This window comes from Bombina bombina, chromosome 4, assembly GCF_027579735.1.
Source record: "Bombina bombina isolate aBomBom1 chromosome 4, aBomBom1.pri, whole genome shotgun sequence".
NCBI lineage: Eukaryota > Metazoa > Chordata > Amphibia > Anura > Bombinatoridae > Bombina > Bombina bombina.
The window spans coordinates 840,011,752-840,035,651 of record NC_069502.1 but is presented as its reverse complement, the minus strand read 5'-3'; the positions used below and the strand labels follow the sequence as shown (position 1 = coordinate 840,035,651).

The 23,900-nt window shown below is 34.7% G+C and overlaps 8 non-coding genes across 8 annotated transcripts; all 8 read right to left on the bottom strand.

Moving 5' to 3' along the window:
- Nucleotides 1-5,436: 5,436 nt before the first annotated feature.
- Nucleotides 5,437-5,510, bottom strand: TRNAT-AGU (transfer RNA threonine (anticodon AGU)). Its single transcript has one exon. It is a non-coding gene; the product is annotated as a tRNA-Thr (tRNA).
- A 208-nt stretch (nucleotides 5,511-5,718) lies between these two features.
- On the bottom strand, nucleotides 5,719-5,792 carry TRNAT-UGU (transfer RNA threonine (anticodon UGU)). Its single transcript has one exon. It is a non-coding gene; the product is annotated as a tRNA-Thr (tRNA).
- Nucleotides 5,793-6,543: 751 nt separating this feature from the next.
- Nucleotides 6,544-6,617, bottom strand: TRNAT-UGU (transfer RNA threonine (anticodon UGU)). Its single transcript has one exon. It is a non-coding gene; the product is annotated as a tRNA-Thr (tRNA).
- Nucleotides 6,618-9,392: 2,775 nt separating this feature from the next.
- TRNAT-AGU (transfer RNA threonine (anticodon AGU)) lies at nucleotides 9,393-9,466 on the bottom strand. Its single transcript has one exon. It is a non-coding gene; the product is annotated as a tRNA-Thr (tRNA).
- Nucleotides 9,467-12,517: 3,051 nt separating this feature from the next.
- Nucleotides 12,518-12,591, bottom strand: TRNAT-AGU (transfer RNA threonine (anticodon AGU)). Its single transcript has one exon. It is a non-coding gene; the product is annotated as a tRNA-Thr (tRNA).
- Nucleotides 12,592-17,887: 5,296 nt separating this feature from the next.
- Nucleotides 17,888-17,961, bottom strand: TRNAT-AGU (transfer RNA threonine (anticodon AGU)). Its single transcript has one exon. It is a non-coding gene; the product is annotated as a tRNA-Thr (tRNA).
- A 209-nt stretch (nucleotides 17,962-18,170) lies between these two features.
- Nucleotides 18,171-18,244, bottom strand: TRNAT-UGU (transfer RNA threonine (anticodon UGU)). Its single transcript has one exon. It is a non-coding gene; the product is annotated as a tRNA-Thr (tRNA).
- Nucleotides 18,245-23,612: 5,368 nt separating this feature from the next.
- TRNAT-UGU (transfer RNA threonine (anticodon UGU)) lies at nucleotides 23,613-23,686 on the bottom strand. Its single transcript has one exon. It is a non-coding gene; the product is annotated as a tRNA-Thr (tRNA).
- Between the last annotated feature and the right edge of the window lie 214 nt (nucleotides 23,687-23,900).

Genomic DNA, 23,900 nt, shown 5'->3' with positions numbered 1-23,900 from the left:
AACGACGCAAGACTGGCCCTTCATCTGCAGCTACAGAATCCTGAGGCCCTCTACTTACCATACACATTTCCTGCGCGCAAGCGTGGGTTTGTCCCTGGACATTTCCTCTACTGGACATTTCTCCCTGAAGGACTCTATGATAGGTTGTTCCAGGGGTATTGTATGAACGACTTTTTTGCTTGTTTGTTCTTGTTCTTAATCGCCTTGCTACTTCAATATGTCCATTCTAGTCTAATTTTTATAGTTGCTAACAATGCCTTATTTTTCGTCATTTAATGTTTGAATGCCATTTAGGGTTATCCGACATCATTCCTACCCCCCGAATGGTGTATTCACAAACCTTAATACACACCACCTATTGTTGGAAGAATTTTCATCCTTGTGTTTGTTTGTTTGTTTTGCATATTTTACTTGTTGAATTCATGTTCTTTATAGTTAAACTGCAAGTTACTGAATGTTTTAATGCTTACTGTACCAGTCTATCCAGCCACTCCAACTACCTCAAACATTGGTCAACCACTTATCATCATGCTTCTCCTCACAATTACTCACACAATAGCTATCATATAACTCCACATTCAATCCACAAGCATTTTGCCTCCTCTCAATCCCACACCTTTAGAAATATAATTGACCTCACACATCTTTCCTATGGCCACACACCTTAGGTCTATTAAAATAATGTCCCATAATGTTAAGGGACTGAACACCCCTCAAAAAAGATCCCAAGCCTTGAGAGACTACCATAGACAAAAAAGTGATATCATCCTAATACAGGAGACTCATTTCAAGAAAGGCAGGGAACCTCTACAGTCCCTTAGGAAATTTGGCCAAGTGTTCTTATCCTCAAACACTTCTAAACACAATGGTGTGGGAATACTAATCCACAAACAGATCCCCTTCCATATCACTAACATCTTCAAAGACAGAGAAGGTAGACTGATTGTTATCACTGGCAAACTTTTCAATAAAGTTGTCACTATCGCCAATATATATGCTCCTAATTCCTGCCACACCCAATTTTTCCTTCAATCGTGTAACACCATCTCCGAATTATCTAGGGGCAGTTTAATTTTGGGAGGGGATTTCAACTTAGCGTTTGACCCCAACCTGGACTGTTCTTCGGGATCGTCCGCGATTCCCCAGAAGGTTCTAAAAACGATCAAGTCCCACATCTCCAGGCTCAATGTCCATGATGCTTGGAGAATACATTATCCCACGGTCAAAGATTATACGTTTTATTCATATCCCCACCAATCCTACTCCCGCATTGATTACCTGATGATTGATGTTACTAGCCTTGCCCTGGTCCAATCCACTAACATTATGTCCATCACGTGGTCAGACCACGCCATGATCTCCTGTTCCCTCAATTGGCCCACCTCTCAAAGACAGGATCGTTTGTGGAGGCTTGATGAATCGCTCCTATCTGACCCTATAGTTAAAATACAAATTACTAAGTCTCTGGAATCCTATTTCACTTCTAACTCCACCCCAGACGTTTCTCCCCTCAATGTTTGGGAAGCCCACAAATGTGTACTTAGAGGAGAGCTTATAGCGATCAAAGCTGAAAGAAATAAACAAAACACCCTTGCACTTAGACACCTTTTAGAAGAATTAGAAAAACTACAAGACTCCCATAAAAGATTCCCCAATAACCCCTCCCTACTCGAACATATTAAGCACAAACAAGGTCAGCTAACCCTCCTTTTGGGTTTAGAGGCCAAACGTAGAGCTCTTTTCCTAAGAAGACGGTTTTACGAAGGAGGGAATAAACAAGGTAAACTATTGGCTCGCCTACTACGCAACAAAGCCTCTAGGGGTTATATAATGTCCATAAAAGATAAAACAGGCAAGGCATGGTCTACCTCTTCTGATATCGCGAACCAATTTCGTTCATATTACAAAGACCTTTATAACTTAGATAACAATGGCACCCCCCCTTCCCCAGCAGAAATTACTGACTACTTGACCTCCCTACATCTCCCCTCCCTGACGACAGAACAAAAATCTGACCTGGAATCACCTTTCACGTTAAAAGAACTACAGAACGCCATCCTCTCCTTCCCCCCGGGCAAGGCCCCAGGCCCTGATGGCTTTGGCCACTCATATTACTCCAAATTTACAGACACCCTTGCCCCCTACCTGTTGGCCCATTTCACAGATATCGACAATAATAAATTCTTCTCTTCCCAATCCTTTCTAGCTCATATCTCCGTAATTCCTAAACCTAATAAATCCCCCGATGCTATTCCCAACTACAGACCGATCTCCCTGCTAAATGCAGATGTAAAAATCTACGCCAAAATGATAGCAACCAGATTGAACCAATATCTCCCATACTTAGTTCATCAAGATCAGGTGGGATTCGTCCCCTTCAGGGAGGCTAAAGATAACACGGTTCGCAATCTCCACCTCTTATGGCATTCTAAAAAACAAGGCCTTCCCGCGATCTGGTTATCCACCGACGCGGAGAAGGCCTTTGACCGGGTCCGATGGTCCTTCCTCAAATCCACCTTACAGACCATGGGATTGGGAGAGCTCATGCTCCATAGAATTTTTGCCCTATACCAGAACCCTAGTGCTCGAATCTCCTTAAACGGTATCCTTTCCTCGCCATTCCCGATTTCGAATGGTACTAGGCAGGGATGCCCCTTATCCCCACTTCTGTTTGTGTGCCTATTAGAGGCATTTGCCACTAAGATCAGACTTAATCCAGATATCAAAGGTATAACAATAGGGAATGAGACCTACAAATTATCCCTTTTTGCAGACGATGTGCTGTTCTCCCTTACTTCTCCCGACACATCGATCCCTATCCTTCTAGAGGAGCTTTCGCTTTTTAATAAACTATCCAATTTCCTCATTAATCAGGCCAAATCAGAATACATTGGTGTCTCATTACCACATACTCTTGCCCAACAAATTGAACTAATTTGCCCCTTCCGTAGGTGTAGAACCTCCTTACGATACCTAGGTATCCACCTTACCGAGGATTTAGAGTCTATCTTCAATCTAAATTACGCCCCCCTAAAGCTATCCCTAGAAAGGGAACTTTCGTCGTGGCACTCAAGACGCCTATCATGGATTGGCAGAATTAATGCCATAAAAATGACTGCCTTCCCTAGACTTCTTTACCTGCTACAAACCCTCCCCGTCCCACTCCCTCCCCATTACCTTAAGAATTTACAACAACTATTTAGTTCATTTATATGGAGAGGTGGTTACTCAAGGATTAATAAGCGAATAATGTTAACCCCTCGTATTCATGGCGGCCTCGGGGTCCCTAACTTAGAGCTCTATAGATCTGCTATTTTCATCCAGCGAATACTCGACTGGAGGGTCCATAAGACTCAGAAGAGGTGGATCTCGCTTGAGGAACACTTACATAAAGATTTACACTTACATTCCCTGTGCTGGACTCCTAGATCCACCCCCATTGCCAAGAACTTAGAAAACCCTATCACTAAGGAAACCCTAATTCAATGGGATAGGGCAAACGTGAACAATCCTCACCTTTCATCCAGACCCTCCCCCCTTACCTCGTTAGTACACAACCCTGAGTTCTCTCTGACAGAGCTAAAAACCCATTCCTCGCATATCACCCCTTCCCCTGATGTGGCGATTCATCATCTCTCTGATAACGATCACCTGCACTCTCAGGCAAAACTACAAGAATTAAACTTTGACTGGGCCCAAAACTGGTTCCATTACAGGAGACTTCACCATTATATCACGTCACATAAATATTCGCTCAATATGCTCAGACCTAAGACTAAGCTTGAGACTCTACTATCATCCCCTATTTCCTTAAACCATACCCTATCTAAGATATACTCAATACTGTCCCACCCCCCTCCTGGCAACCTACCGGGGACTATTGAGTCCTGGGAAAGGGAACTAGGAGTCATCATCCTACCCCATACAGCATCCTCTATTTTTAGTAACACCAAATCTTCTTCATCCTCGGCAGCTATGCTGGAGATGAACTATAAAATCCTCCATAACTGGTACCTCACCCCCAGACGTTTGCATAGATTATACCCCACAACTAGTAATCGCTGTTGGCGCTGCGGCCACGTTGGCAGTGGCATGGGCCACATGTGGTGGTGGTGCAACAGCATAAACTCATACTGGAGAACCCTCATAGGAGAAATAGAAAATATCTTTCAGCTTACATTACCATTAGATCCGCTAATATTTCTTTTAAATAAACATATTAGGCTACCCTCTAAAGCTCACAGCATCCTTTTACGCATTCTCATAAATAGTGCCAAATCCCTCATTGCTAAGTCCTGGAAATCTCCTGATCCACCAAATGTAACACTTTGGAGACACAAAGTCACTGACCTTATAGAACTGGAAGAGTATAGATCTTTCAGGCTAGACTCCAGAGACATATTCCTTATTGCCCAAGATATGTGGACACAATATACGAAAACAGCAACATCGGTCAGTGAATCACCCCTACTGACGTAACTATTTCCTTGTGAGTACACGAATCCTTATAACTGACACCCTTATAGGAGAACACCTACCCCTTTTTACTATGCTAGCTGGTACTTCTCAATTCACCCAGTTTAAACCAAATATATTGTATTCTATTTTACCTGAATTCTTTCATTTTCATTTTCTTTTTGTTTCCCCCATCCCTCTTTCTGGCCGTCAAGGCCATTCCCAGTTTTGTTTTAAAAGAAATTTGTTTTTTCTCTCAATGATTAATGTTGTCAACTGGAATTGGTCATTATGTTACATCTAAAATTGTCATATTCCTTATATCTTGACTTATCCTTATTATATGTTTGCCAAACTATTTCAATAAAAAAGAACTTGGAATAAAATCTCAAACTTTAAAAAATCTTCCTATTCCAGTGAGTACTCATATCAATAATGATTCAACTTTTATCAAAATATGCTTGAGTAACATCTATCGAAGTGGGTCAGATGATTGTGAAATTTGTAGACCTCTACCATTGACTTAAAAAGCTGTAAACAAACAAAAATATAATCTTAGTTTCAAATCATTTCATCTATGTTTTGAACGTTTATCTAATATATGAAGAAGAAATGTCTGGGAATCTTCCAATTATTATTATTCTTTTATATTTGCCCAGAATATTGATAAAAGACATGATTTGGTATTACTATCGAACTAGGAAGAATAAGTTGAACTATCTACATGTAAAATTTGAAAGGTAAGTCTTTAAAGTTGTAGAAATGTGTTGTAATTACAATATACTAACCATTATCCTTTGACTAATGTTATGATATTCATTAAATCACTGAAGAAGGATTTTACTTTTATTTTTTAAAGTACGTATGCATACAGCAACTATCTTATCCAAATGTGTTACTCTTCTCACTATTGATGTCCTGCTAGACCTTTTAGGCATTTTTAAAAATCTTTTTATCATATAATGCTTTTTAAAAATAGAAAGGCACTGCTGAGATTCGAACTCAGGATCTCCTATTTACTAGACAGGCGCTTTAACCAACTAAGCCACAGCGCCTTGTAGTACCAGGTGTTTTATTTGGTCTCAGAGACTGACATGGCCTGAAATATTAAGAAAAAAAGCAAATTCTATGCCATTTACATTTTAACATCCAATAAACAACTTATATTATCATGTAATTTAACACAGATTTTAATTATCCTACATTGTATTTTAGAGACCTTTATACTTTTTTAATATCAATTAAATATAACAGATTTAGAGAAGGCACTGCTGAGATTCGAACTCAGGATCTCCTGTTTACAAGACAGGCGCTTTAACCAACTAAGCCACAGCGCCTGACATTCAATTACATCCGGATGGTTTTTGTAGGAGTTGTTTTAGACATCTAAATAATAATATATTGGAGGCTTTTTGTGTGTTCTGGGCTTTGGTACGTTTGTCGAGTTTTACAAATGAACAATATATGAGATTTATTGTATTTTTTACAAAATTAGCATGTGATATTTTCTTCAATAAAGATTTGTAGGTTAGTGGATTTGCTTTAAACTATATTTTACAAATAAATGATAAATCAGATGGATTGAATTTTCTGTAAAAATTTCAGGTAATATTTTTTTTGCTAAAAGAGATTTGATCGTTAGTGGCTTCACTTCGCTTTGGGTCATGCTTTTTGTGTTCAGCCTCAATAGGGAAAATGCTGTCAACTGGATTCAAGTAGGCTTTTTAAGAAGATTTGATGTCCTGCTAGACCTTTTATGCATTTTTAAAAATCTTTTTATCATATGATGCTTTTTCGAAATAGAAAGGCACTGCTGAGATTCGATCTCAGGATCTCCTGTTTACTAGACAGGCGCTTTAACCAACTAAGCCACAGCGCCTTGTAGTACCAGGTGTTTTTTTTTGGTCTCAGAGACTGACATGGCCTGAAATATTAAGAAAAAAAGCACATTCTATGCCATTTACATTTTAACATCCAATAAACAACTTATATTATCATGTAATTTAACACACATTTAAATTACCCTACATTGTATTTTAGAGACCTTTATACTTTTTTAATATGAATTAAATATGACAGATTTAGAGAAGGCACTGCTGAGATTCGAACTCAGGATCTCCTGTTTACAAGACAGGAACTTTAACCAACTAAGCCACAGCGCCTGACATTCAAGTACATCCGGATGGTTTTTGTAGGAGTTGTTTTAGACATCTAAATAATAATGCATTGGGGGTTTTTTGTGTGTTCTGGGCTTTGGTACGTTTGTCGAGTTTTACAAATGAACAATATATGAGATTTTTTGTATTTTTTATAAAATTAGCATGTGATATTTTCTTCAATAAAGATTTGTAGGTTAGTGGATTTGCTTTAAACTATATTTTACAAATAAATGATAAATCAGATGGATTGAATTTTCTGTAAAATTTTCAGGTAATATTTTTTTTGCTAAAAGAGATTTGATCGTTAGTGGCTTCACTTCGCTTTGGGCCATGCTTTTTGTGTTCAGCCTCAATAGGGAAAATGCTGTCAACTGGATTCAAGTAGGCTTTTTAAGAAGATTTGATGTTGTTTACTGCATACATTAAAATATTAAATTAAAATTTTACTCTGCGCAATTCATGATGTTTATACATTAAAATCTCAAACTTTAAAAAATCTTCCTATTCCAGTTAATACTCATATCAATAATGACTCAAATATTATCAAAATATGCTTGAGTAACATCTATCGAAGTGGGTCAGATGATTGTGAAATTTGTAGACCTCTACCATTGACTTAAAAAGCTGTAAACAAACAAAAATATAATCTTAGTTTCAAATCATTTCATCTATGTTTTGAAAGTTTATCTAATATATGAAGAAGAAACGTCTGGGAATCTTCCAATTATTATTATTCTTTTATATTTGCCCAGAATATTGATAAAAGACATGATTCGGTATTACTATCGAACTAGGAAGAATAAGTAGAACTATCTACATGTAAAATTTGAAAGGTAAGTCTTTAAAGTTGTAGAAATGTGTTGTAATTACAATATACTAACCATTATCCTTTGACTAATGTTATGATATTCATTTAATCACTGAAGAAGGATTTTACTTTTATTTTTTAAAGTACGTATGCATACAGCAACTATCTTATCCCAATTTGTTACTCTTCTCACTATTGATGTCCTGCTAGACCTTTTATGCATTTTTAAAAATCTTTTTATCATATAATGCTTTTTAAAAATAGAAAGGTACTGCTGAGATTTGAACTCAGGATCTCCTGTTTACTAGACAGGCGCTTTAACCAACAAAGCCACAGCGCCTTGTAGTACCAGGTGTTTTTTATGGTCTCAGAGACTGACATGGCCTGAAATATTAAGAAAAAAAGCACATTCTATGCCATTTACATTTTAACATCCAATAAACAACTTATATTATCATGTAATTTAACACACATTTAAATTATCCTACATTGTATTTTAGAGACCTTTATACTTTTTTTAATATCAATTAAATATGACAGATTTAGAGAAGGCACTGCTGAGATTCAAACTCAGGATCTCCTGTTTACAAGACAGGTGCTTTAACCAACTAAGCCACAGCGCCTTGTAGTACCAGGTGTTTTTTTTGGTCTCAGAGACTGACATGGCCTGAAATATTAAGAAAAAAAGCACATTCTATGCCATTTACATTTTAACATCCAATAAACAACTTATATTATCATGTAATTTAACACACATTTAAATTATCCTACATTGTATTTTAGAGACCTTTATACTTTTTTTAATATCAATTAAATATGACAGATTTATAGAAGGCACTGCTGAGATTCGAACTCAGGATCTCCTGTTTACAAGACAAGTGCTTTAACCAACTAAGCCACAGCGCCTGCCATTCAATTACATCTGGATGGTTTTTGTAGGAGTTGTTTTAGACATCTAATGCATTGGAGGTTTTTTGTGTGTTCTGGGCTTTGGTACGTTTGTCGAGTTTTACAAATGAACAATATATGAGATTTTTTGTATTTTTTATAAAATTAGCATGTGATATTTTCTTCAATAAAGATTTGTAGGTTAGTGGAGTTGCTTTAAACTATATTTTACAAATAAATGATAAATCAGATGGATTGAATTTTCTGTAAAATTTTCAGGTAATATTTTTTTTGCTAAAAGAGATTTGATCGTTAGTGGCTTCACTTCGCTTTGGGCCATGCTTTTTGTGTTCAGCCTCAATAGGGAAAATGCTGTCAACTGGATTCAAGTAGGCTTTTTAAGAAGATTTGATGTTGTTTACTGCATACATTAAAATATTAAATTAAAATTTTACTCTGCGCAATTTATGATGTTTATACATTAAAATCTCAAACTTTAAAAAATCTTCCTATTCCAGTGAGTACTCATATCAATAATGATTCAACTTTTATCAAAATATGCTTGAGTAACATCTATCGAAGTGGGTCAGATGATTGTGAAATTTGTAGACCTCTACCATTGACTTAAAAAGCTGTAAACAAACAAAAATATAATCTTAGTTTCAAATCATTTCATCTATGTTTTGAAAGTTTATCTAATATATGAAGAAGAAATGTCTGGGAATCTTCCAATTATTATTATTCTTTTATATTTGCCCAGAATATTGATAAAAGACATGATTCGGTATTACTATCGAACTAGGAAGAATAAGTTGAACTATCTACATGTAAAATTTGAAAGGTAAGTCTTTAAAGTTGTAGAAATGTGTTGTAATTACAATATACTAACCATTATCCTTTGACTAATGTTATGATATTTATTTAATCACTGAAGAAGGATTTTACTTTTATTTTTTAAAGTACGTATGCATACAGCAACTATCTTATCCAAATTTGTTACTTTTCTCACTATTGATGTCCTGCTAGACCTTTTAGGCATTTTTAAAAATCTTTTTATCATATAATGCTTTTTAAAAATAGAAAGGCACTGCTGAGATTCGAACTCAGGATCTCCTGTTTACTAGACAGGCGCTTTAACCAACTAAGCCACAGCGCCTTGTATTACCAGGTGTTTTATTTGGTCTCAGAGACTGACATGGCCTGAAATATTAAGAAAAAAAGCACATTCTATGCCATTTACATTTTAACATCCAATAAACAACTTATATTATCATGTAATTTAACACACATTTTAATTATCCTACATTGTATTTTAGAGACCTTTATACTTTTTTTAATATCAATTAAATATGACAGATTTATAGAAGGCACTGCTGAGATTCGAACTCAGGATCTCCTGTTTACAAGACAAGTGCTTTAACCAACTAAGCCACAGCGCCTGCCATTCAATTACATCTGGATGGTTTTTGTAGGAGTTGTTTTAGACATCTAATGCATTGGAGGTTTTTTGTGTGTTCTGGGCTTTGGTACGTTTGTCGAGTTTTACAAATGAACAATATATGAGATTTTTTGTATTTTTTATAAAATTAGCATGTGATATTTTCTTCAATAAAGATTTGTAGGTTAGTGGATTTGCTTTAAACTATATTTTACAAATAAATGATAAATCAGATGGATTGAATTTTCTGTAAAATTTTCAGGTAATATTTTTTTTGCTAAAAGAGATTTGATCGTTAGTGGCTTCACTTCGCTTTGGGCCATGCTTTTTGTGTTCAGCCTCAATAGGGAAAATGCTGTCAACTGGATTCAAGTAGGCTTTTTAAGAAGATTTGATGTTGTTTACTGCATACATTAAAATATTAAATTAAAATTTTACTCTGCGCAATTCATGATGTTTATACATTAAAATCTCAAACTTTAAAAAATCTTCCTATTCCAGTTAATACTCATATCAATAATGACTCAAATATTATCAAAATATGCTTGAGTAACATCTATCGAAGTGGGTCAGATGATTGTAAAATTTGTAGACCTCTACCATTGACTTAAAAAGCTGTAAACAAACAAAAATATAATCTTAGTTTCAAATTATTTCATCTATGTTTTGAAAGTTTATCTAATATATGAAGAAGAAACGTCTGGGAATCTTCCAATTATTATTATTCTTTTATATTTGCCCAGAATATTGATAAAAGACATGATTCGGTATTACTATCGAACTAGGAAGAATAAGTTGAACTATCTACATGTAAAATTTGAAAGGTAAGTCTTTAAAGTTGTAGAAATGTGTTGTAATTACAATATACTAACCATTATCCTTTGACTAATGTTATGATATTCATTTAATCACTGAAGAAGGATTTTACTTTTATTTTTTAAAGTACGTATGCATACAGCAACTATCTTATCCCAATTTGTTACTCTTCTCACTATTGATGTCCTGCTAGACCTTTTATGCATTTTTAAAAATCTTTTTATCATATAATGCTTTTTAAAAATAGAAAGGTACTGCTGAGATTTGAACTCAGGATCTCCTGTTTACTAGACAGGCGCTTTAACCAACAAAGCCACAGCGCCTTGTAGTACCAGGTGTTTTTTATGGTCTCAGAGACTGACATGGCCTGAAATATTAAGAAAAAAAGCACATTCTATGCCATTTACATTTTAACATCCAATAAACAACTTATATTATCATGTAATTTAACACACATTTAAATTATCCTACATTGTATTTTAGAGACCTTTATACTTTTTTTAATATCAATTAAATATGACAGATTTATAGAAGGCACTGCTGAGATTCAAACTCAGGATCTCCTGTTTACAAGACAGGTGCTTTAACCAACTAAGCCACAGCGCCTTGTAGTACGAGGTGTTTTTTTTGGTCTCAGAGACTGACATGGCCTGAAATATTAAGAAAAAAAGCACATTCTATGCCATTTACATTTTAACATCCAATAAACAACTTATATTATCATGTAATTTAACACACATTTAAATTATCCTACATTGTATTTTAGAGACCTTTATACTTTTTTTAATATCAATTAAATATGACAGATTTATAGAAGGCACTGCTGAGATTCGAACTCAGGATCTCCTGTTTACAAGACAAGTGCTTTAACCAACTAAGCCACAGCGCCTGCCATTCAATTACATCTGGATGGTTTTTGTAGGAGTTGTTTTAGACATCTAATGCATTGGAGGTTTTTTGTGTGTTCTGGGCTTTGGTACGTTTGTCGAGTTTTACAAATGAACAATATATGAGATTTTTTGTATTTTTTATAAAATTAGCATGTGATATTTTCTTCAATAAAGATTTGTAGGTTAGTGGAGTTGCTTTAAACTATATTTTACAAATAAATGATAAATCAGATGGATTGAATTTTCTGTAAAATTTTCAGGTAATATTTTTTTTGCTAAAAGAGATTTGATCGTTAGTGGCTTCACTTCGCTTTGGGCCATGCTTTTTGTGTTCAGCCTCAATAGGGAAAATGCTGTCAACTGGATTCAAGTAGGCTTTTTAAGAAGATTTGATGTTGTTTACTGCATACATTAAAATATTAAATTAAAATTTTACTCTGCGCAATTTATGATGTTTATACATTAAAATCTCAAACTTTAAAAAATCTTCCTATTCCAGTGAGTACTCATATCAATAATGATTCAACTTTTATCAAAATATGCTTGAGTAACATCTATCGAAGTGGGTCAGATGATTGTGAAATTTGTAGACCTCTACCATTGACTTAAAAAGCTGTAAACAAACAAAAATATAATCTTAGTTTCAAATCATTTCATCTATGTTTTGAAAGTTTATCTAATATATGAAGAAGAAACGTCTGGGAATCTTCCAATTATTATTATTCTTTTATATTTGCCCAGAATATTGATAAAAGACATGATTCGGTATTACTATCGAACTAGGAAGAATAAGTTGAACTATCTACATGTAAAATTTGAAAGGTAAGTCTTTAAAGTTGTAGAAATGTGTTGTAATTACAATATACTAACCATTATCCTTTGACTAATGTTATGATATTTATTTAATCACTGAAGAAGGATTTTACTTTTATTTTTTAAAGTACGTATGCATACAGCAACTATCTTATCCAAATTTGTTACTTTTCTCACTATTGATGTCCTGCTAGACCTTTTAGGCATTTTTAAAAATCTTTTTATCATATAATGCTTTTTAAAAATAGAAAGGCACTGCTGAGATTCGAACTCAGGATCTCCTGTTTACTAGACAGGCGCTTTAACCAACTAAGCCACAGCGCCTTGTATTACCAGGTGTTTTATTTGGTCTCAGAGACTGACATGGCCTGAAATATTAAGAAAAAAAGCACATTCTATGCCATTTACATTTTAACATCCAATAAACAACTTATATTATCATGTAATTTAACACACATTTTAATTATCCTACATTGTATTTTAGAGACCTTTATACTTTTTTAATATCAATTAAATATAACAGATTTAGAGAAGGCACTGCTGAGATTCGAACTCTGGATCTCCTGTTTACAAGACAGGCGCTTTAACCAACTAAGCCACAGCGCCTGACATTCAATTATATCCGGATGGTTTGTGTAGGAGTTGTTTTAGACATCTAAATAATAATGCATTGGAGGTTTTTTGTGTGTTCTGGGATATCCTGTTTACAAGACAGGCGCTTTAACCAACTAAGCCACAGCGCCTGACATTCAATTACATCCGGATGGTTTTTGTAGGAGTTGTTTTAGACATCTAAATAATAATGCATTGGAGGTTTTTTGTGTGTTCTGGGCTTTGGTACGTTTGTCGAGTTTTACAAATGAACAATATATGAGATTTTTTGTATTTTTTATAAAATTAGCATGTGATATTTTCTTCAATAAAGATTTGTAGGTTAGTGGATTTGCTTTAAACTATATTTTACAAATAAATGATAAATCAGATGGATTGAATTTTCTGTAAAATTTTCAGGTAATATTTTTTTTGCTAAAAGAGATTTGATCGTTAGTGGCTTCACTTCGCTTTGGGCCATGCTTTTTGTGTTCAGCCTCAATAGGGAAAATGCTGTCAACTGGATTCAAGTAGGCTTTTTAAGAAGATTTGATGTTGTTTACTGCATACATTAAAATATTAAATTAAAATTTTACTCTGCGCAATTCATGATGTTTATACATTAAAATCTCAAACTTTAAAAATTCTTCCTATTCCAGTGAGTACTCGTATCAATAATGACTCAAATATTATCAAAATATGCTTGAGTAACATCTATCGAAGTGGGTCAGATGATTGTGAAATTTGTAGACCTCTACCATTGACTTAAAAAGCTGTAAACAAACAAAAATATAATCTTAGTTTCAAATCATTTCATCTATGTTTTGAAAGTTTATCTAATATATGAAGAAGAAACGTCTGGGAATCTTCCAATTATTATTATTCTTTTATATTTGCCCAGAATATTGATAAAAGACATGATTCGGTATTACTATCGAACTAGGAAGAATAAGTTGAACTATCTACATGTAAAATTTGAAAAGTAAGTCTTTAAAGTTGTAGAAATGTGTTGTAATTACAATATACTAACCATTATCCTTTGACTAATGTTATGATATTCATTTAATCACTGAAGAAGGATTTTACTTTTATTTTTTAAAGTACGTATGCATACAGCAACTATCGTATCCCAATTTGTTACTCTTCTCACTATTGATGTCCTGCTAGACCTTTTATGCATTTTTAAAAATCTTTTTATCATATAATGCTTTTTAAAAATAGAAAGGTACTGCTGAGATTCGAACTCAGGATCTCCTGTTTACTAGACAGGCGCTTTAACCAACTAAGCCACAGCGCCTTGTAGTACCAGGTCTTTTTTTTGGTCTCAGAGACTGACATGGCCTGAAATATTAAGAAAAAAAGCACATTCTATGCCATTTACATTTTAACATCCAATAAACAACTTATATTATCATGTAATTTAACACACATTTAAATTATCCTACATTGTATTTTAGAGACCTTCATACTTTTTTAATATGAATTAAATATGACAGATTTAGAGAAGGCACTGCTGAGATGCAAACTCAGGATCGCTTGTTTACAAGACAGGCGCTTTAACCAACTAAGCCACAGCGCCTGACATGCAACTACATCCGGATGGTTTTTGTAGGAGTTGTTTTAGACATCTAAATAATAATGCATTGGAGGTTTTTTGTGTGTTCTGGGCTTTGGTACGTTTGTCGAGTTTTACAAATGAACAATATATGAGATTTTTTGTATTTTTTATAAAATTAGCATGTGATATTTTCTTCAATAAAGATTTGTAGGTTAGTGGATTTGATTTAAACTATATTTTACAAATAAATGATAAATCAGATGGATCGAATTTTCTGTAAAATTTTCAGGTAATATTTTTTTTGCTAAAAGTTATTTGATCGTTAGTGGCTTCACTTCGCTTTGGGCCATGCTTTTTGTGTTCAGCCTCAATAGGGAAAATGCTGTCAACTGGATTCAAGTAGGCTTTTTAAGAAGATTTGATGTTGTTTACTGCATACATTAAAATATTAAATTAAAATTTTACTCTGCGCAATTCATGATGTTTATACATTAAAATCTCAAACTTTAAAAAATCTTCCTATTCCAGTGAGTACTCATATCAATAATGATTCAACTTTTATCAAAATATGCTTGAGTAACATCTATCGAAGTGGGTCAGATGATTGTGAAATTTGTAGACCTCTACCATTAGTGGTGCCTGTATCTATGCATGGAAAATATACAAATGCATTTAAAATGTCTGCATTTGTGCATAAAAACCATGGAAATGCCTGTGGCTGCACAACCATACAAATGCTTTAATCTGTGAATAGAAACCATACAAATGCTTGGATGTGTGCATGGATAGAAACCAAATAAAAACCTTTATCTGTAAATGAAAACATACAAATTATTGCATCTAGGAATGAAAACCATGCAAATGCCTGTATCCGTTAATGGAAACTAAATAAAAACCTGTATCTGTACATGAAACCATACAAATGCTTGCATCTAGAAATAAAAACCATGTAAATGCCTGTATTTGTGCATGGAAAGCACAGATACATTCATTTGTATGGTTTCCATGTGTCTGTTCATGGAAACCATACAAATGCATGTATCTGTGCTTGAAAACCATAAAAGTCCTGAGAGGAGGGGGAGTGTTTCCAGTGGGAGGAGCTGTCCTGAGCAGAGTACACGCTGAGGTTGGCGTGCAGAGTGGTGTTCAGACAGCCTTTTCCAGCTAATCCCACCTGCGGTTGCTCTCGTTGCTGGTGTGGACTACACCCTAGGGAGTCGGGCTATGCTCTTTAAGCCCTCGCAGAATATCCCCCGGTGCTATAATATTGGCTCATGTGACAGAGCCGCAACTTCGCTATAGCTAAGGCTATCACCCCAGTGCCCTAGTAAAGCTAAAAGGTGCCGCTGTAAAGGATATCACCAAGTGACTTTCCCTGGGAGCGAGATGGGGCTCACATACTGATCATTAACGGCTGGGGTGCAGGTCGCCTAATCCGGAACGCCGCTAGGCGTGTAGAAGAAGAGGAACGCACTACAGCCTGAGGCGGTTCGAGAGGGCGGTGTGAGAGCCTGACATTCAATTACATCCGGATGGTTTTTGTAGGAGTTGTTTTAGACATCTAAATAATAATACATTGGAGTTTTTTTGTGTGTTCTGGGCTTTGGTACGTTTGTCGAGTTTTACAAATGAACAATATATGAGATTTATTGTATTTTTTACAAAATTAGCATGTGATATTTTCTTCAATAAAGATTTGTAGGTTAGTGGATTTGCTTTAAACTATATTTTACAAATAAATGATAAATCAGATGGATTGAATTTTCTGTAAAAATTTCAGGTAATATTTTTTTTGCTAAAAGAGATTTGATCGTTAGTGGCTTCACTTCGCTTTGGGTCATGATTTTTGTGTTCAGCCTCAATAGGGAAAATGCTGTCAACTGGATTCAAGTAGGCTTTTTAAGAAGATTTGATGTTGTTTACTGCATACATTAAAATATTAAATTAAAATTTTACTCTGCGCAATTCATGATGTTTATACATTAAAATCTCAAACTTTAAAAAATCTTCCTATTCCAGTGAGTACTCATATCAATAATGATTCAACTTTTATCAAAATATGCTTGAGTAACATCTATCGAAGTGGGTCAGATGATTGTGAAATTTGTAGACCTCTACCATTAGTGGTGCCTGTATCTATGCATGGAAAATATACAAATGCATTTAAAATGTCTGCATTTGTGCATAAAAACCATGGAAATGCCTGTGGCTGCACAACCATACAAATGCTTTAATCTGTGAATAGAAACCATACAAATGCTTGGATGTGTGCATGGATAGAAACCAAATAAAAACCTTTATCTGTAAATGAAAACATACAAATTATTGCATCTAGGAATGAAAACCATGCAAATGCCTGTATCCGTTAATGGAAACTAAATAAAAACCTGTATCTGTACATGAAACCATACAAATGCTTGCATCTAGAAATAAAAACCATGTAAATGCCTGTATTTGTGCATGGAAAGCACAGATACATTCATTTGTATGGTTTCCATGTGTCTGTTCATGGAAACCATACAAATGCATGTATCTGTGCTTGAAAACCATAAAAGTCCTGAGAGGAGGGGGAGTGTTTCCAGTGGGAGGAGCTGTCCTGAGCAGAGTACACGCTGAGGTTGGCGTGCAGAGTGGTGTTCAGACAGCCTTTTCCAGCTAATCCCACCTGCGGTTGCTCTCGTTGCTGGTGTGGACTACACCCTAGGGAGTCGGGCTATGCTCTTTAAGCCCTCGCAGAATATCCCCCGGTGCTATAATATTGGCTCATGTGACAGAGCCGCAACTTCGCTATAGCTAAGGCTATCACCCCAGTGCCCTAGTAAAGCTAAAAGGTGCCGCTGTAAAGGATATCACCAAGTGACTTTCCCTGGGAGCGAGATGGGGCTCACATACTGATCATTAACGGCTGGGGTGCAGGTCGCCTAATCCGGAACGCCGCTAGGCGTGTAGAAGAAGAGGAACGCACTACAGCCTGAGGCGGTTCGAGAGGGCGGTGTGAGAGCCTGACATTCAATTACATCCGGATGGTTTTTGTAGGAGTTGTTTTAGACATCTAAATAATAATACATTGGAGGTTTATTGTGTGTTCTGGGCTTTGGTACGTTTGTCGAGTTTTACAAATGAACAATATATGAGATTTATTGTATTTTTTACAAAATTAGCATGTGATATTTTCTTCAATAAAGATTTGTAGGTTAGTGGATTTGCTTTAAACTATATTTTACAAATAAATGATAAATCAGATGGATTGAATTTTCTGTAAAAATTTCAGGTAATATTTTTTTTGCTAAAAGAGATTTGATCGTTAGTGGCTTCACTTCGCTTTGGGTCATGATTTTTGTGTTCAGCCTCAATAGGGAAAATGCTGTCAACTGGATTCAAGTAGGCTTTTTAAAAAGATTTGATGTCCTGCTAGACCATTTATGCATTTTTAAAAATCTTTTTATCATATGATGCTTTTTAGAAATAGAAAGGCACTGCTGAGATTCGAACTCAGGATCTCCTGTTTACTAGACAGGCGCTTTAACCAACTAAGCCACAGCGCCTTATAGTACGAGGTGTTTTTTTTTGGTCTCAGAGACTGACATGGCCTGAAATATTAAGAAAAAAAGCACATTCTATGCCATTTACATTTTAACATCCAATAAACAACTTATATTATCATGTAATTTAACACACATTTAAATTACCCTACATTGTATTTTAGAGACCTTTATACTTTTTTAATATGAATTAAATATGACAGATTTAGAGAAGGCACTGCTGAGATTCGAACTCAGGATCTCCTGTTTACAAGACAGGCACTTTAACCAACTAAGCCACAGCGCCTGACATTCAAGTACATCCGGATGGTTTTTGTAGGAGTTGTTTTAGACATCTAAATAATAATGCATTGGAGGTTTTTTGTGTGTTCTGGGATATCCTGTTTACAAGACAGGCGCTTTAACCAACTAAGCCACAGCGCCTGACATTCAATTACATCCGGATGGTTTTTGTAGGAGTTGTTTTAGACATCTAAATAATAATGCATTGGAGGTTTTTTGTGTGTTCTGGGCTTTGGTACGTTTGTCGAGTTTTACAAATGAACAATATATGAGATTTTTTGTATTTTTTATAAAATTAGCATGTGATATTTTCTTCAATAAAGATTTGTAGGTTAGTGGATTTGCTTTAAACTATATTTTACAAATAAATGATAAATCAGATGGATTGAATTTTCTGTAAAATTTTCAGGTAATATTTTTTTTGCTAAAAGAGATTTGATCGTTAGTGGCTTCACTTCGCTTTGGGCCATGCTTTTTGTGTTCAGCCTCAATAGGGAAAATGCTGTCAACTGGATTCAAGTAGGCTTTTTAAGAAGATTTGATGTTGTTTACTGCATACATTAAAATATTAAATTAAAATTTTACTCTGCGCAATTCATGATGTTTATACATTAAAATCTCAAACTTTAAAAAATCTTCCTATTCCAGTGAGTACTCATATCAATAATGGCTCAAATATTATCAAAATATGCTTGAGTAACATTTATCGAAGTGGGTCAGATGATTGTGAAATTTGTAGACCTCTACCATTGACTTAAAAAGCTGTAAACAAACAAAAATATAATCTTAGTTTCAAATCATTTCATCTATGTTTTGAAAGTTTATCTAATATATGAAGAAGAAACGTCTGGGAATCTTCCAATTATTATTATTCTTTTATATTTGCCCAGAATATTGATAAAAGACATGATTCGGTATTACTATCTAACTAGGAAGAATAAGTTGAACTATCTACATGTAAAATTTTAAAGGTAAGTCTTTAAAGTTGTAGAAATGTGTTGTAATTACAATATACTAACCATTATCCTTTGACTAATGTTATGATATTCATTTAATCACTGAAGAAGGATTTTACTTTTATTTTTTAAAGTACGTATGCATACAGCAACTATCTTATCCCAATTTGTTACTCTTCTCACTATTGATGTCCTGCTAGACCTTTTATGCATTTTTAAAAATCTTTTTATCATATAATGCTTTTTAAAAATAGAAAGGTACTGCTGAGATTTGAACTCAGGATCTCCTGTTTACTAGACAGGGGCTTTAACCAACTAAGCCACAGCGCCTTGTAGTACCAGGTGTTTTTTATGTTCTCAGAGACTGACATGGCCTGAAATATTAAGAAAAAAAGCACATTCTATGCCATTTACATTTTAACATCCAATAAACAACTTATATTATCATGTAATTTACCACACATTTAAATTATCCTACATTGTATTTTAGAGACCTTTATACTTTTTTAATATCAATTAAATATGACAGATTTAGAGAAGGCACTGCTGAGATTCGAACTCTGGATCTCCTGTTTACAAGACAGGCGCTTTAACCAACTAAGCCACAGCGTCTGACATTCAATTACATCCGGATGGTTTTTGTAGGAGTTGTTTTAGACATCTAAATAATAATGCATTGGAGGTTTTTTGTGTGTTCTGGGATCTCCTGTTTACAAGACAGGCGCTTTAACCAACTAAGCCACAGCGCCTGACATTCAATTACATCCGGATGGTTTTTGTAGGAGTTGTTTTAGACATCTAAATAATAATGCATTGGAGGTTTTTTGTGTGTTCTGGGCTTTGGTACGTTTGTCGAGTTTTACAAATGAACAATATATGAGATTTTTTGTATTTTTTATAAAATTACCATGTGATATTTTCTTCAATAAAGATTTGTAGGTTAGTGGATTTGCTTTAAACTATATTTTACAAATAAATGATAAATCAGATGGATTGAATTTTCTGTAAAATTTTCAGGTAATATTTTTTTTGCTAAAAGTGATTTGATCGTTAGTGGCTTCACTTCGCTTTGGGCCATGCTTTTTGTGTTCAGCCTCAATAGGGAAAATGCTGTCAACTGGATTCAAGTAGGCTTTTTAAGAAGATTTGATGTTGTTTACTGCATACATTAAAATATTAAATTAAAATTTTACTCTGCGCAATTCATGATGTTTATACATTAAAATCTCAAACTTTAAAAATTCTTCCTATTCCAGTGAGTACTCGTATCAATAATGACTCAAATATTATCAAAATATGCTTGAGTAACATCTATCGAAGTGGGTCAGATGATTGTGAAATTTGTAGACCTCTACCATTGACTTAAAAAGCTGTAAACAAACAAAAATATAATCTTAGTTTCAAATCATTTCATCTATGTTTTGAAAGTTTATCTAATATATGAAGAAGAAATGTCTGGGAATCTTCCAATTATTATTATTCTTTTATATTTGCCCAGAATATTGATAAAAGACATGATTCGGTATTACTATCGAACTAGGAAGAATAAGTTGAACTATCTACATGTAAAATTTGAAAAGTAAGTCTTTAAAGTTGTAGAAATGTGTTGTAATTACAATATACTAACCATTATCCTTTGACTAATGTTATGATATTCATTTAATCACTGAAGAAGGATTTTACTTTTATTTTTTAAAGTACGTATGCATACAGCAACTATCTTATCCCAATTTGTTACTCTTCTCACTATTGATGTCCTGCTAGACCTTTTATGCATTTTTAAAAATCTTTTTATCATATAATGCTTTTTAAAAATAGAAAGGTACTGCTGAGATTCGAACTCAGGATCTCCTGTTTACTAGACAGGCGCTTTAACCAACTAAGCCACAGCGCCTTGTAGTACCAGGTCTTTTTTTTGGTCTCAGAGACTGACATGGCCTGAAATATTAAGAAAAAAAGCACATTCTATGCCATTTACATTTTAACATCCAATAAACAACTTATATTATGTAATTTAACACACATTTAAATTATCCTATATTGTATTTTAGAGACCTTCATACTTTTTTAATATGAATTAAATATGACAGATTTAGAGAAGGCACTGCTGAGATGCAAACTCAGGATCGCTTGTTTACAAGACAGGCGCTTTAACCAACTAAGCCACAGCGCCTGACATGCAACTACATCCGGATGGTTTTTGTAGGAGTTGTTTTAGACATCTAAATAATAATGCATTGGAGGTTTTTTGTGTGTTCTGGGCTTTGGTACGTTTGTCGAGTTTTACAAATGAACAATATATGAGATTTTTTGTATTTTTTATAAAATTAGCATGTGATATTTTCTTCAATAAAGATTTGTAGGTTAGTGGATTTGCTTTAAACTATATTTTACAAATAAATGATAAATCAGATGGATCGAATTTTCTGTAAAATTTTCAGGTAATATTTTTTTTGCTAAAAGTGATTTGATCGTTAGTGGCTTCACTTCGCTTTGGGCCATGCTTTTTGTGTTCAGCCTCAATAGGGAAAATGCTGTCAACTGGATTCAAGTAGGCTTTTTAAGAAGATTTGATGTTGTTTACTGCATACGTTAAAATATTAAATTAAAATTTTACTCTGCGCAATTCATGATGTTTATACATTAAAATCTCAAACTTTAAAAAATCTTCCTATTCCAGTGAGTACTCATATCAATAATGATTCAACTTTTATCAAAATATGCTTGAGTAACATCTATCGAAGTGGGTCAGATGATTGTGAAATTTGTAGACCTCTACCATTAGTGGTGCCTGTATCTATGCATGGAAAATATACAAATGCATTTAAAATGTCTGCATTTGTGCATAAAAACCATGGAAATGCCTGTGGCTGCACAACCATACAAATGCTTTAATCTGTGAATAGAAACCATACAAATGCTTGGATGTGTGCATGGATGGAAACCAAATAAAAACCTTTATCTGTAAATGAAAACATACAAATTATTGCATCTAGGAATGAAAACCATGCAAATGCCTGTATCCGTTAATGGAAACTAAATAAAAACCTGTATCTGTACATGAAACCATACAAATGCTTGCATCTAGAAATAAAAACCATGTAAATGCCTGTATTTGTGCATGGAAAGCACAGATACATTCATTTGTATGGTTTCCATGTGTCTGTTCATGGAAACCATACAAATGCATGTATCTGTGCTTGAAAACCATAAAAGTCCTGAGAGGAGGGGGAGTGTTTCCAGTGGGAGGAGCTGTCGTGAGCAGAGTACACGCTGAGGTTGGCGTGCAGAGTGGTGTTCAGACAGCCTTTTCCAGCTAATCCCACCTGCGGTTGCTCTCGTTGCTAGTGTGGACTACACCCTAGGGAGTCGGGCTATGCTCTTTAAGCCCTCTCAGAATATCCCCCGGTGCTATAATATTGGCTCATGTGACAGAGCCGCAACTTCGCTATAGCTAAGGCTATCACCCCAGTGCCCTAGTAAAGCTAAAAGGTGCCGCTGTAAAGGATATCACCAAGTGACTTTCCCTGGGAGCGAGATGGGGCTCACATACTGATCATTAACGGCTGGGGTGCAGGTCGCCTAATCCGGAACGCCGCTAGGCGTGTAGAAGAAGAGGAACGCACTACAGCCTGAGGCGGTTCGAGAGGGCGGTGTGAGAGCCTGACATTCAATTACATCCGGATGGTTTTTGTAGGAGTTGTTTTAGACATCTAAATAATAATACATTGGAGGTTTTTTGTGTGTTCTGGGATTTGGTACGTTTGTCGAGTTTTACAAATGAACAATATATGAGATTTATTGTATTTTTTACAAAATTAGCATGTGATATTTTCTTCAATAAAGATTTGTAGGTTAGTGGATTTGCTTTAAACTATATTTTACAAATAAATGATAAATCAGATGGATTGAATTTTCTGTAAAAATTTCAGGTAATATTTTTTTTGCTAAAAGAGATTTGATCGTTAGTGGCTTCACTTCGCTTTGGGTCATGCTTTTTGTGCTCAGCCTCAATAGGGAAAATGCTGTCAACTGGATTCAAGTAGGCTTTTTAAGAAGATTTGATGTCCTGCTAGACCTTTTATGCATTTTTAAAAATCTTTTTATCATATGATGCTTTTTAGAAATAGAAAGGCACTGCTGCGATTCGAACTCAGGATCTCCTGTTTACTAGACAGGCGCTTTAACCAACTAAGCCACAGCGCCTTGTAGTACCAGGTGTTTTTTTTTTGGTCTCAGAGACTGACATGGCCTGAAATATTAAGAAAAAAAGCACATTCTATGCCATTTACATTTTAACATCCAATAAACAACTTATATTATCATGTAATTTAACACACATTTAAATTACCCTACATTGTATTTTAGAGACCTTTATACTTTTTTAATATGAATTAAATATGACAGATTTAGAGAAGGCACTGCTGAGATTCGAACTCAGGATCTCCTGTTTACAAGACAGGCACTTTAACCAACTAAGCCACAGCGCCTGACATTCAAGTACATCCGGATGGTTTTTGTAGGAGTTGTTTTAGACATCTAAATAATAATGCATTGGAGGTTTTTTGTGTGTTCTGGGCTTTGGTACGTTTGTCGAGTTTTACAAATGAACAATATATGAGAGCCGCAACTTTGCTATAGCTAAGGCTATCACCCCAGTGCCCTAGTAAAGCTAAAAGGTGCCGCTGTAAAGGATATCACCAA